Consider the following 14941-nt stretch of genomic DNA (forward strand, 5'->3'; position numbering starts at 1 on the left):
TCTTATCAGTGCTTTTAGTGTTTTAAATTTATGTCTAGACACTCAGGTGTCTGCTGGGTCTGGTCAGGAGGACAGCAAGGATGGAGGAAGCTAGATTCTTGCAGCAGATGGGACCGGTCAAGCAGACTTCCTTCTGAGGGGACAGATCCCTCTGGGAGAGTATGGATAGTAAAATAGATAAAGGTGTGTCTACTTCTGGACCATGGGTCCCCAACTGCCATAATAAGGAATGGGAGTCAATGAGAGGATAAAAGTCATTTTCTAATCCAGTTTTACATGTGCCATGGATTTAGCATATGATGTCTGTAAATATTAAAGACACATTGATGACAAGAAACGTCTTGTTTTGACAGGCGGCAAAAGTTTTTTAGGTTTTGTATCACCGTAAATGACGTAGCGGGCTACAAATCTTCGTCTCATTAAATGTCATCGAACCAGACACAAGGAAGTTTTGCGAGTTTCAAATCTTCCTTCCAGGAGGACAAAAAAGCATTAAACCAATAGAAAAAGAAAAACACTATCTGGCCATTTGGTAAGCAGCTACGCTGGGGGAGAACAGATTCTACTGTGATGTCATAAATGCAACTTCTGATTGTAGTCGTTTTAATTACGAATTTTTACAAGCTAACAAGTTAAACAAACTTTTGTTTGAAGTTGAAGTAAAGCATATGTGTGATTCAGGGCGTAATGCAAAGCAGATTATAAAATAACTTACAGCCCGACTTCCATTCATTCTTTCTTTGTTGCGAGGATCCATGAGCCGACTGGAAGTAAAAGGACTCCCTATTGGCAGGAATATGGAGATGTGATATACTGCATACCAAAATCCAGACGATATTTGCTATTTTTAAGACTGAAAATCATTGCAAAACTTAGACCAGATGCTTCCATGAAACATCCAGCTGTATAGTGAGAGCTCTGTGTTCCATCAGAATGAAGGTGGTAAAACTGCTACCACCTAGCAGTCGGAGTTTGAATTACACCAACCAAAAGAAAGAAAAACGGACAGTTAATTAAAGTTTAATTCAGTATTATAAAATAAATTCATGATATTTCATTCATCCATCCATCCATCCATTTTCTGAACCCGCTTTGTCCACGCAGGGTCGTGGGGGGGCTGGTGCCTATCTCCAGCGGTCAACGGGCAATCAGGCGGGGTACACCCTGGACAGAGAGCCAGTCCATTGCAAGGCAACACAGAGACACACAGGACAAACAACCATGCACACACACACTCACACCTAAGGACAATTTAGACAGACCAATCAACATAACAGCCATGTTTTTGGACTATGAGAGGAAGCCTGAGTACCAGGAGAGAACCCACGCATGCACAGGGAGAACATGCAAACTCCATGCAGAAAGATCCCAGGCCGGGAAGCGAATCCATAACCTTCTTGCTGCAAGGCAACAGCTCTAACCACTGTGCCACTGCGCAGCCCATGATATTTCAGTGTATCCATATTTTCTTGAATCCCTAAAAACAGATCCTCAAGGGTCAAGTTAGATTTTTTCATTAGTCTCAGTAATGACAGAGTTTGATTCCTCCTGAGCTCAGAGATTTAATGACAAATCATTAAACTAGGATACCAAAGAACAAAAATCAGATACTAAAATAAACAGATAAACAAGCTGTCAGTGTGTGTTCCTGTTGTTTTGTTTTCGTTTATCATACACACCTGTTCTCAATCATTATTCAGCTTGTCTTGCAATTATATCCCTTAGTATAAAGCTCAATGGTTTGTCTCTTATATTATATTCTCTTGTTAGTAAACCTATTTAGATCCATTCCTGAGTTCGTTCCCTGTTTTACTTTTATCACACCAATCCCAACGCAAACTTTAATAAAGTTTTAAAAGATATAAATAAAAGCAGAGGTAAGAAGGGTTGAGGCTTCATTTACCTGGTAAATGGAGTAAATAGTTTTGCTCCTTAGGTCATGGGATGTCGATGGATATTTGTTTATCTTTTAAATCCAAAGCTAAAAAAATGTGAGAGGTTCAACTATCCTAATCTAAAATAATTTTTTCTAAATGTTACTTTAAATTGTTTCCCCAAAAGTTAAAATTTTGACCAATGCAGTTTCCATCAGGTGTGTGTGTGTGTGTGTGTGTGTGTGTGTGTGTGTGTGTGTGTGTGTGTGTGTGTGTGTGTGTGAGTGAGAGAGAGAGATCTCGCCTCTCGTTTTCCATGTCGGTGAGATTTAGAAAACAGATTTTGTGATGAGAACAGCGGGTTCAGGGGACTAACTAGAGCTTTAATTAATGCTCAGTGTGGAGCGGAGAAGTTCTGACACAGTCGCACAGCAGGCATTCAGCTGAAACACTCGATGCAGTGGTAATAAACTATTCTTGTAGTACTCTTCCCATCTTTAAGGTCATTTGCAATACAATCCATCTAGCTGTAACCATGTTGTTCCCTAAGCAGCCATGTTTCTAATATGTAAAATCAATTTTACATCATCAACAAGTTGTGCCGAAATACAATCACAGAGTGACATTCCTGGTATTAATTGGAGTAATAAATCATTATTTACCCATAGAAGAAGGCTTATAACCTTGGAATGCACTCAGAATAAAGATGTGGATTTCAGGAGGTAAACCCACTCTGTATGCTTGACCATACTGTGGAAGGACACAAATGTGGGAGGGAATAAAGAAGAGCTAAAGAGGGAGATGTGAACAGAAACAACAAGGAAAAGAGCACTTGAGTTAAAGTATGCAGAGATATCCTGGAAATCTGGAAGATTAAGAAGCAAGTGTGCAGAAAAACTCAGGAGGCAACAGAGAGAAGAGATGTAATCAGAAAACGGGAGGAGTGGGACAGGTGGAGGAGGGATAATGTGGTCTGTTCTTTAGGAGGAGACATGGGAAAGAAGAGGGGAGGGAAAGAGGGTGAGAGTGGACAGCACGAGACAGATGACAAATTGTGATTAATAGATGGGGTCCGGGGCAGCAGTGTGGAGCTCAACTCATTAATAGAGAGAATTAGAGAGGCTGTGCAACTCAATCTGCACACTGTCACTCGCAATCAAGGTCCATAATCAGATCTGCACACAGACAGAGATACATGTCCCAGAGGAGCAGGGTTCATGCGCATACACACAGCTTTTCTCCTCAACGTTTATAAAGAATGTTCACGGCTGCATTTATCATACTGAGCATTTAATCCAGACCGAAATCTTACAATTCTTCCATTGACCTGATGCTGCCCTCATAAAGCTAAACTGCAGCTGAGAAGCAGCGAGGATTCTCAAACACTTTCATTCTGCAGAAAGGTCCTCAGGCTGCCAAAAACTCAGGCAGCTGCAAGGAAACAGTCATAAAATTACAAGACCTGTGTCCAGAGACAATAAAAATCAGCTCAAAAACAACTTCTTTCTCTGAATATAACACAAACACATGCATTTTAGCTACAGCTATTCCTCTTTGTTGCATTTAAAAACTGAACTCTTGTTCCAATGAAAGGAAAACAAGATGCAAAGAGCTGGCTGCTGTTATATGTCAGGCACTGTTGGTAAAAAAGAAGATCTCAGCCACACTGAACACAGCACATCCAGAGTATGAGGAGATCTGTGCTTTCTTTTTGCTTCCACAAATTATAAATAAAAAAAGATGCAAAAAGTGGAATTTAGCAGAAGTAGAGACATACCCAGAACCAATGGGAGTAAAAATAATCAGGATACCTAAATGTGAACATTGCAATTTATTTTAACAACAAATACTTACTATACAGATTATTTAAGATGTTCACCCTGAGAAAATAACATTTGAGTAAAGGGTCACACAGGACATCCCATCTTCTTGTGTGAAAGTGCAAAGCACAGGTGTGTGTGTGTGTGTGTGTGTGTGTGTGTGTGTGTGTGTGTGTGTGTGTGTGTGTGTGTGTGTGTGTGTGTGTGTGGTGCTGGTTTGTGCTGTATTTGTTTTAATCACTTCCTGCTGAGATCTAGATTCATCCATCATCGCTGACTAACATCATGTGCCAGTGGACGTCTACTTCTACGGTGTTTAGACTAAACCTAAAATAAGCTCTTCTGCCTCTTTAATTTTGACATTGTGTGTTATCAATGTAGAGTCATTCCCATATTTATTAGACTGAATCCTGAAATTGACAAATTCCAACTCATTCAGTTTTGGAATACACAAATTAAATGATGTGCTGCTCCTAAAGGACACGAGCACATAACCTTGCTGTGCTAATATGTCAGGAAATAAGAGAAAATATATTTGATTGTTTAATACTGAAGAATATAATCATGATTTTGTCAGAAAAACACACTTTACCTAATCTTTTTGGTTTGTTCGCCTGCAGCGTTTTCACTTCAAGACCATTTTTATTTCCACAGTTTTTTCTGAAATGCATGAGTTCACAACCGTGGCAGTCGCCTCTCCTTCTATAAATATTATCAGGTCATGGGTTGCCTGTTGAACATGAAATCGTCTCTAACCTATTCATTTCCTTCTGAGTAGAAATACAACCAGCTTACTGAAAAACAACACATTAAGACTCGTGTAATGCTACGACCCTGACATTTTCATTACCCCACTTCCTGTCAGATTCCTCCTCTCTCCCTCCCATCACACCGCCTGACCTGTGTGACTCCAGGTCAAATGAAGCCCTTTCCAAGGCCACTTACTTGTCTCGGGGTTGTGTCTGAGCTGCGACAACCTCCACCCTGGAGGAATGGGTTAACAACTCTCTGATCACATTCTCACTGCCCGCTCACGCTCTGATTAGTTTTACTGATTGGTCTAAACAGACAGATGTACAGTCCTGCTGGTGAATTATCCCTGTCCATTCTGATCCATCTCACTGTGCAGCTCTCTGGAAGAGCGGCCACTGGATCAGCTGGAGTTATTCCAACAAGCAGGACTTGCTCTAAAAGGAGAAATCTGGTCTAAATACAGAACTGGAGAGTTTTAGCAGATTCATTAGTTTTTATCTTACTAGACAATGTTTTTACTGCTGCCCTATGTCACTGTTCAAAGTTTCTTGCTCACTTGAAAGGTATAAGCCTTTTCTGTTTTTTTTTCACGTACATTTTTATAGATTTATACCAGATGACATTAGGTTTGTTTTATATTTTGCATGTTTATCTGTGCTGCTTCCTTATTCCATGCTTCTTAAAAAAGGTTTTGGATTGCATTTGTCATTTTGTGAAATAGGACAAACAAATAAGACTAAATAAAATGAAAATAGTCGTGCTCACTGAAGTAGATGATATAAAATTGAAGGCACAAACTTGAGCACATGAGCAGGTGAGGATTTAAGTTAAAGTATTTTCGTCAAATTGAACCAGGCACACGAGTGGTGAGAGGGACTGGTGATGCAGCCTCACTTATTCTTTAGCAAAAACAAAGCAGAATTAAAATGGAGGAAGCAAATATGGAACCACCTTTCACAAAATCAGAAAAGAAGGGATTAGCTGCAACAATTACAACTGAATCCTCTCACCTCTCGTTTTCTGCTGCTGCCTGTTTTCAGCAGAGGTGTGGTACATACTGGACAGGTCACCAGTTCATCAGAGCACTACACACACACACACACACACACACACACACACACACACACACATGCACGCACGCACACACACACACACACACACACACACACACACACACACACACACACACACACACACACACACGCACGCACACACACACACACACACACACACACACACACACACACACACACACACACACACACACCTAGAGCCAATTTCGAGTCTCCAGTTACCCAGACACACACACCGTGGGAGAAAATCCTCTGGGTAACAACACACTTGTACAAGGGGCACATACAAACTTTTTTGAAAATATTACACAACATTATTTGGAACTCGTATTTTTTATGTCGTTATTTTTATGAATAGGTGACAATACACTGTCAGGTTTCAAGACAAAACACTGGTTTCCTTTTTTTATAAAATAACATTTTTTCTACTTACAGTTTTTCTCAATTGGTTGCACACATTTTCTGGTACTTGAGACACAATGACCACAACATGTAACCAAGTAACCAACCCCCTTAACAAATTCTGCTAAACTACAAGCACAATTCCTGCTTTGCACTCAAATTGCAAATCTAAAACACACTTTTCTCAAAACACTACACACAATTCTCTGCTGTTGGCACAATTTTCATGCAGAAAATGTCTTATTTTCACAAGGAACACACTGCTATTCAAATATACACACTGACTCATCACAAGAGCAAACACCTATCACACTGTTTTACAATTAGCAATCAGAGCTTTAGCATAAAAGGGCAACAGGTGAGCTCTTCTGTGTTGGAGCAATGGATGCCAACATTGGAAACAGAGGCAGAGCCAGAGGAGTGAGAGTAAGAGGACGGGGAGGAGGAGGACGAGGAAGACCAAGGACCGTAATTTCTGATGAGATCCGAGCCACTTTGGTTGATCAAGTGGTCAACCATGGTCTTACAATGAGGGAGGCTGGGCAAAGAATACAGCCAAATTTGAGCAGGCACACTGCAGCATCCATCATCCGGACCTTCCAAAATGAGAATAGGTAAGAAATTTCCCTCCATATTCTCCATTCCTCAGTCCCATTGAGGAATTGTTTTCTGCATGGAGATGGAAGGTGTATGACCGGCAGCCACAAACCCGTATACCTCTTCTCCAAGCTATGGAGGAAGCATGTGGAGATATAGCAGCTGATTCTTTTCATGGCTGGAATCGCCATGCTAGGAGATATTTCCCCCACTGCTTGGCCAGGGACAACATTGCTTGTGATGTGGATGAGGCGCTGTGGCCAGACCGCAACAGAAGAGAGGATGCAGCATAGTTTTCTTTTATACTGTAACTGTATACAGTAAATTCTTCTGTTGTATTAGTTTGTGTGTGCAACTTTGTGTTGGTTGGTAATGGGATAAACATTGTGTACAATGTTTTGTGGGAAAAATAAAATAATTTCTACCATATATTTGTGTGTTCAGAGTGTAAAAACAATATTCTGAAATATTTTACAACACATGTATGTATATACTGTCTGTAGTAGGTGTAACACAGAACCAAAAAGTGTAAAGTCATTATGATGAATGGAGAAGAAATGTTTTCCATTCATCATAGTGTCATACATTGAGCACATAAGTGTTCGGCTGGTTCTTATAAATGTCTATTCATATGATGGTTTGTGTGTGGCATTTGACAACATAATCACATTTTGAGGAGAAAGTACATTGTTTTGAATGTGAAGTAGAATTTTGCAGGTTAAGTGAGGGGTTTTGCCCATTGTGTGTGCATTATTGGATTTGTGTGTAGAGTTCTGAGAATATGAGGCATGCTTTCAGAAAATGTGTGTAAAAAATTGAGAAAAACTGTAATTTTCATGTTTTTTTCCCCCATAGACAACCAGAATGGTTTGGGAAGGACACAGAAAGCTGTCTTAGAGATTTCAGCTGTCTGTTTCCACAGTTAGGAACATATTGAGGAAATGGAAAACCACAGGAACAGTTCTAGTTAAGGCTCCAAGTGGCAGATCAAGAAAAATCTCAGGTAAACAGAAGTGAAGAATGATGAGAACAGTCAGAGTCAACCCACAGACCAGCACCAAAGACCTATACATCCCCTTGCTGCAGATGGTCACTGTGCATCGTTTAGTTATTCTGCATACTTTACACAAGGAGGTGCTGTATGTGACAGTGATGCAGTGCAAACATCACTTAGCTCTAATATACAAAAGATTTTTCCCTTTTTGTTCCCCTCTCTCCTCTCTCTCCACTCCACAGTTAACTTGATGTTTACAAAACTGACATTACCTCAATGCTGATTGAGTTAGCGTTCAGGCTAGGTTGGCGTTCTAAGCTGATTGTGTGTGAGTGAGTTGATTCGTTGAACTCCCTCTGTGGAAACACAACTTTATTGGTCAATGCTCTAGGGTTGCATAAATGATTTGCTTTGCTGTAGAGGCCAGGGGAGATATAAGGGAAATATAAACTATGAGAGATCATCCACTTTATACCATAAAACAGGAAGGGTTTTTAGTTACTTTTTTTCAAGTAAAAATCTTAAAGGGGGCAGTGTGTAGTTTCCTGCTGCTAGGGAGCAGTACATCCATACATTTCAGGGTAATTTTACACCACATCTTCCTGAATGTCTCCTGCAGATTACCTCATCATACTACGGCAATACCGCTAAGCCAAAATATATTGTATCTCGTTTTCTATTCTGTTCTTTCACATATGTTTTGGAAAGATTTTAGCAGTTTTGTTATTAAAACTGTGTTTCTTTCTTCCTAAATGTTTTTGAATGTGTTAACGGAACTTTCATAAGTTGTACGTCCAGCCAATCATATAGTGTGACGTCATCGACAGGCACAGGACCCCAAGTCGGCCAGAAGGAAACGTGGCATCGTCGTCATCGTCTTCCTCCGCTTATCCGGGTCCGGGGCGCGGGAGAAGCATCCCAACTAGGGAGCTCCAGACCGTCCTCTCCCCAGCCACCTCCACCAGTTCCTCCGACAGTACCCCAAGGCGTTCCCGTACCAGATTGGAGATGTAACCTCTCCAACATGTCCTGGGTCGACCCGGGGGACTCCTGCCGTCAGGACATGCCCAAAACACCTCCCCAGGGAGGCGTCCAAGAGGCATCCTGACCAGATGCCCAAACCACCTCAACTGACTCCTTTCGATCCGGAGGAGCAGCGGTTCTACTCCGAGTCCCTCCCGAATGTCCCAGCTCCTCAACCTATCTCTAAGGCTGAGCCCGGCCACCCTACGGAGGAAACTCATTTCGGCTGCTTGTATCTGCGATCTCCTTCTTTCGGTCATAACCCAAAGCTCATGACCATAGGTGAGGATTGGGATGTAGATCGACCGGTAAATCGAGAGCCTGGCTTTCTGGCTCAGCTCCCTCTTCACCACGACAAATCGGCTCAGCGTCCGCATCACTGCAGACGCTGAACCAATCCGCCTGTCGATCTCCCGATCCCTCCTACCCTCACTCGTGAACAAGACCCTGAGATACTTAAACTCCTCCACTTGAGGTAGGACTTCTCTCCCGACCCAGACTTGGCAAGCCACCCTTTCCCGGTCGAGAACCATGGTCTCAGATTTGGAGGTACTGATCCTCATCCCAGCCGCTTCACACTCGGCCGCGAACCTACCCAGCAAGAGCTGAAGGCCAGAGCTGGATGAAGCTAGGAGGACCACATCATCCGCAAAAAGCAGAGACGAGATTCTCCTGCCACCAAACTCGACACACTCCACACCACCGCCACGCCTCCATAAAGGTAATGAACAGAACCGGTGACAAAGGGCAGCCCTGGCGGAGTCCAACCCTCCCCGGGAACAGGTCCGACTTACTTAACTCTTGCTCCTCTGGTAAAGGGACTGAATGGCCCTTAACAAAAGGCCACCCACCCCATACTCCTGGAGCGTCCCCCACAGGGTGCCCCTAGGAACATGGTCATAAGCCTTCCCCAAATCCACAAAATACATGTGGATTGGTTGGGCTAACTCCCATGCCCCCTCCATCACCCTTGCAAGGGTATAGAGCTGGTCCACAATTCCACGGCCAGGACGAAAACCACATTGCTCCTCCTCTATCTGAGATTCAACTATCGATCGGACCCTCCTCTCCAGTACCTTGGAGTAGACCTTTCCAGGGAGGCTGAGAAGTGTGATCCCCCTATAGTTGGAACACACCCTCAGGTCACCCTTCTTAAAGATGGGGACCACCACCCCAGTCTGCCACTCCACAGGAACTGCCCCCGATGACCACGCAATGTTGCAGAGACGTGTCAACCATGACAGCCCTACCACATCCATAGCCTTGAGATACCCAGGACAAATCTCATCCATCCCCGGGGCTCTGCCGCTGTGTAGTTGTTTGACTACCTCAGCAACTTCTGCCCCAGAGATTGGACAGTCAATCCCCAGGTCTCCCGGCTCTGGCTCCTCCTCGGAATGTGCATAGGTGGGATTGAGGAGCTCCTCAAAGTATTCCTTCCACCGCCCGACTATAGCCCCAGTTGACGTCAGCAGTTCCCCATACCCACTGTAAGGAGTGTGAGCGAGTTGCTGCCTTCCTCTCCTGAGGCACCGGACAGTTTGCCAGAACCTCTTTGGCACTGATTAATAGTCTTTCTCCATAGCCTCACCAAACTCCTCCCACGCCCGAGATTTTGCCTTGGCTACTGCCACTTTTGCACCCCGCTTGGCTATCCGGTACCCGTCTGCTGCCTCCGGGGACCCACAGACCAGCCACGCCCTGAAGGCCTCCTTCTTCAGCTTGATGGCTCCCCGAACCTCTGGTGTCCACCAGTGGGTACAGGGATTGCCACCACGACTGGCACTGGCCACCTTGCGACCACAGCTAGCAACAGCTGCCTCAACAATCGCAGAGTGGAACAAGGCCCACTCGGAGTCGATGTTCCCCACTGCTCTCGGGACGTGGTGAAAGCTCTGCCGGAGGTGGGAGTTGAAGACCGTCATGACAGGTTCTTCTGCCAAGCATTCCCAGCAGACCCTCACTATGCGTTTGGGTCTGCCAGGTCTACGCGGCATCTTTCCCTGCAGTCTGATCCAACTCACCACCAGGTGGTAATCAGTTGACAGCTCCGCTCCTCTCTTCACTCGGGTGTCCAAAACATACGGCCGCAGGTCAGATGATACGACTACAAAGTCTATCATCGACCTGTGACCTAGGCTGCCCTGGTACCAAGTGTACCGATGGGCATCCTTATGTTCGAATATGGTGTTCGTTATGGCCAAACTGCAGCTTGCACAGAAGTCCAATAACGAAACACCACTCGAGTTCAGATCAGGCGGGCCGTTCCTCCCAATCATACCCCTCCAGGTCATACTGTCATTGCCCACGTGAGCATTGAAGTCCCCCAGCTGGACAATGGAGTCCCCTGATGGAGCACTATCTAGCACTCGTCCCAGGGACTCCAAAAAGGGTGAGTAATCTGAACTGATATTTGGCGCATAAGCACAAACAACAGTCAGGACCTGCTCCCCGACCCGAAGGCACAGGGAAGCTACCCTCTTGTCCCCTGGGGTAAACCCCAACACACAGGCAGAGTCTTGGGGCTAACAAAAAGCCAACCCCAGCCCTCCGCCTCTCACCCGGAGCAACTCCAGCAAAGGAGAGTGTCCAACCCCTCTCAAGGACTTGGGTTCCAGAGCTAATGCTATGGGTCGAGGTGAGTCCGACTATATCTAGCCGGTACTGCTCAACCTCTGCCACAAGTTCCTGTTCCTTCCACGCCAGCGAGGTGACATTTCATGTCCCAATAACCAGTTTCCTTGTCCGGGGATCGGACCACCAAGGCTACCGCCTCAGTCTGCCACCCGATCTACACTGCACCAGACCCTTCATGTTCCTCCTGCGGATGGTGGGTCCACAGTTAGGAAACATGGCATCCCGCAAAACCATTGTACTATTTAGGCCAGATTTTTATGGTTATATGGTACAAAGCCGCCAATGCTTTTCAACAAGTGGACATCATTTTATCAATTTCCAACAATGTTTTGATGGATATTTTCAGAGATTGAAGGTAAAAACAACAAATTGTCTCTTCATACCAAATGTCCCAGCTTTAATGAATGTCTCTTTTTGCAGCTTTCGGAATGAGTCATTTTATAATGACTGGGAGGATTGTAGAAGTCAGATTACAAATGAAAACATTTTGTTTTTATTAATCACACACTGTCTCAGAGAAACCCACACAAGAAATTACTGCAAAACATAAGGATGATGTTTGCTACCAGTTCAAAAGGAATCATTCTAAACTCCCTGAAACACATGAAACTACAATTATGTTGGATCAATCAATTTTCGTTTATGAGTGATAATAAAACACTCAGTCAAACAAATAATCAGTCATAATAAAAAAAACAACAACTAATATGGTGACAAACAGGACTTCATCACATTTCACTAGGAGATGGTTTATCTTTATGCGCTAAAAATAAACTATTTTAGTTTTTCCTCTGTTAAAGGAGCTACTTGGTGTCAGCAGATCGATGAGGTGACTTCCAAACTTGTTGAACCTGAAACTTCTATTGCTTTCTGGTCCTCAGAGCGTAAATTCTAATATTAATCACATCTCTGAAGCTCAGATGCCTCAAGGTCAAAAATGCAAAAGGATGGAAACCCGAGTCAAGAAGACAAAATATTTACCTCCTAATTGGGTTAATAAACAGGAATGTGGTGATATTTATATAACAAAAAATTGAATTGCATAAAAAATATCTTCCATATTATTTATCAGGCTTGATTAAGTAGAATAAAGACCAGATAGGAAAATAAAAAACAGAGTCAGACATCATCGCTCCACAGCTTATACATTCATTGCCTTAGTTAATATTTTATAGAGCTCTAAAAAACTCATTCTCTCTAAATTGTCCTTCCTTCCAGGCAATTATAATTTAGATTCAGGGAGTCTCTCAGTGAAGCGGCAGCCACAGCCCACACATGCACCCTATCTGTGCACATGTGCACAGGACTTACTATGAAAATCTCATGTGCATGTATTCAGAAATCTCATTGTTTTTATATTTCATTTGCCAGTTGCCGGTATGTATAAAGAAAATTTATTTTTCATTTTTACATCTATAAAAAAAATCAGAGACCAGAGTGCTTCCTGCTTTTCTGACAAGCAGAAGTTATTTTCTATCTCCAAATGCAAAGTGACCAGAGGCTTGGCATCTGCCTGAGGGCTCAGTCGGCTGACAGTACGCATCGTGGGGAGTGATCTATTGATCCATATTCAATATCTGCTACACACTCCAGCTCAGTAAAGTTGAAAGATGAATAAATAAGGAGCAAAACTGCCAGAGCTTACAAGTATTCCAGGACCAAGCGCATAAACGGTCTTACTTGGCCCTGTCTTGTGTAAATATAACCCCCCACCCCCCACCCCCACCCCACCCCATCCAGCATTACTCAGCTGACAAAAACAAGACACCAAACAGAACATGGTATCATTTCACGATTACCTAAAACAAGTTCAGTCTAAGATTGAATTTATTAAGGAGAGATAAAGAATAAGGAGACCATGCAGGATGTGGTTGTGGTGGTGGTGGTGGTGGTGGTGGTGGGGGGGGGGGGGGGTCACCATCAATACATCTTTCATCCCTAATGAGGTCTGAAAGCTACAAAAACACAGAAATTGACAACAAACTCCGAGAAAAGCACTCTCCTCCTTTCATTGTACATCTTCACCTGCTTGCACGTGTTCCAGTCTCACTTCAGTCCTTTTCTCACCTGCTGTTCCACAGATCCACAAGCAGCTACATATCACTCTGCTTAGATTTTATTTTTTATTTGGCTACTCAAGGTGTCTGGTTCTCCAGATGTTTCTGTTGCACAAAAATCGGATGCAGAACATCAACATGTCACTTTGGAAAAGATGGTTTTTATTTCAGTTAGGAAAATAAGTGAAGGCATGTATAAACAAATGTGTTTTTTATCAAACATTAGATATTTAATTCAATTAATGATCATTGGTCTGTGTTTTTCAACTGAGGTTGGAATAAAATGTAAATATCTGAGTGGAAACAACATTTAATCATAGTATTAAATAGATGTAGTTATTTGATTTGTGGGAAAAGGTCACCTGCAGGATGAGATGATGTGTGTGTGTGTGTGTGTGTGTGTGTGTGTGTGTGTGCGTGCGTGCGCGTGCGTGCGTGCGTGCGTGTGTGTGTGTGTGTGTGTGTGTGTGTGTGTGTGTGTGTGTGTGTGTGTGTGTGTGTGTGTGTGTGTGTGTGTGTGTGTGTGTGTGTTCAGAGGAGGGCGGGGGTGCAGTAGGCAGATGCTGAGGAGAGAGAAGCCGGGTAGAAAATACAACAAGTGAGTGAACTGTTGCTCTGCAAATAAACTGACTACCGACATTCACACACAGACGGTCAAGGTAACTTGTCAGAAACTGCTGTTTTAAAAAAAAGTTTTTTTGTTTTATTGTTATTTTTAAGAGCAGCTTTACTCGTCATACAGTTTTTTACTCTTTAAAAAAGAAAAAAAAATCCGTTGTGTCTTTGTCGGAGCGCTTTGGTGCATTTTGGACACGAAGGGAACTTCCGGATAAAATGTTTAAAGTTCTAGATCAATAAAATGATTCTGGATCCGCCAAGCTGAGATTGGACCGGAGCGCAACTTCGGCCGGATGCGCCGGTAAAAGCGCTCGGTGTTTTTTTTTTTCTCCGGTCCTGGACCGGGAGCAGCGTCTTCACCGGAACCAGCAGCTCCAACACTCACCACATACCGGGAGGGAAGCAAGGAAAGGGCATAAAGAGAAGGAGAAGACTCGGTAAGTAGATTTTTGAACGAGTTTAGTAAAAAGTCTTGACATTATTATTTGATCTGAAACATCACATTTAGGCGTGTTTTCTGGGATTAAGGATTAAAGTGAAAATTTGGTCCTTAATTGAGCATAAAACATGTTTCCTGTTGATATTTGACCAATTTAGTGCAAACAAATTATTTAATGTTTTCGTTTTATTCTTTAATCATAAGAACTCTTAAATTTACAAAAGATGATGAGTAAAAATATAGTTATTATGATCCATTTTAAGGAAGTTATTTTTATATCTATTGTAAAATTTATTTATTATTTTCATAGTAAATATATTTATTTATTGCAAGTTGTAACTTCAGCCATACCCTTATGTCTCTTCTTCTCCCTCCAGATTGTTGTGTGGAGACTGATTTTTGCTTCATCTGACCTGCCTTTTAACAACAGATTCAGTGCCCGTTCATCAGACATGGCCGTTTTTATTGGCTCTAACAAATCTGGATTCTGGATCATATTTCTGAAATAAACCTGCATTTCTGACCATTAGCAAACAAAAGCACAAGGGGAAAGAAGAGCAGAGGTTCTGGCCGTTTCCCCATTCTTTTCTTCCCGTTCCTGGACATATAACTGAAGTGCCTTTTCCCTGCATGTGGTGGGTGAGATGAACTCCA

This window comes from Nothobranchius furzeri, chromosome 3, assembly GCF_043380555.1.
Source record: "Nothobranchius furzeri strain GRZ-AD chromosome 3, NfurGRZ-RIMD1, whole genome shotgun sequence".
In the NCBI taxonomy this organism is placed as follows: domain Eukaryota; kingdom Metazoa; phylum Chordata; class Actinopteri; order Cyprinodontiformes; family Nothobranchiidae; genus Nothobranchius; species Nothobranchius furzeri.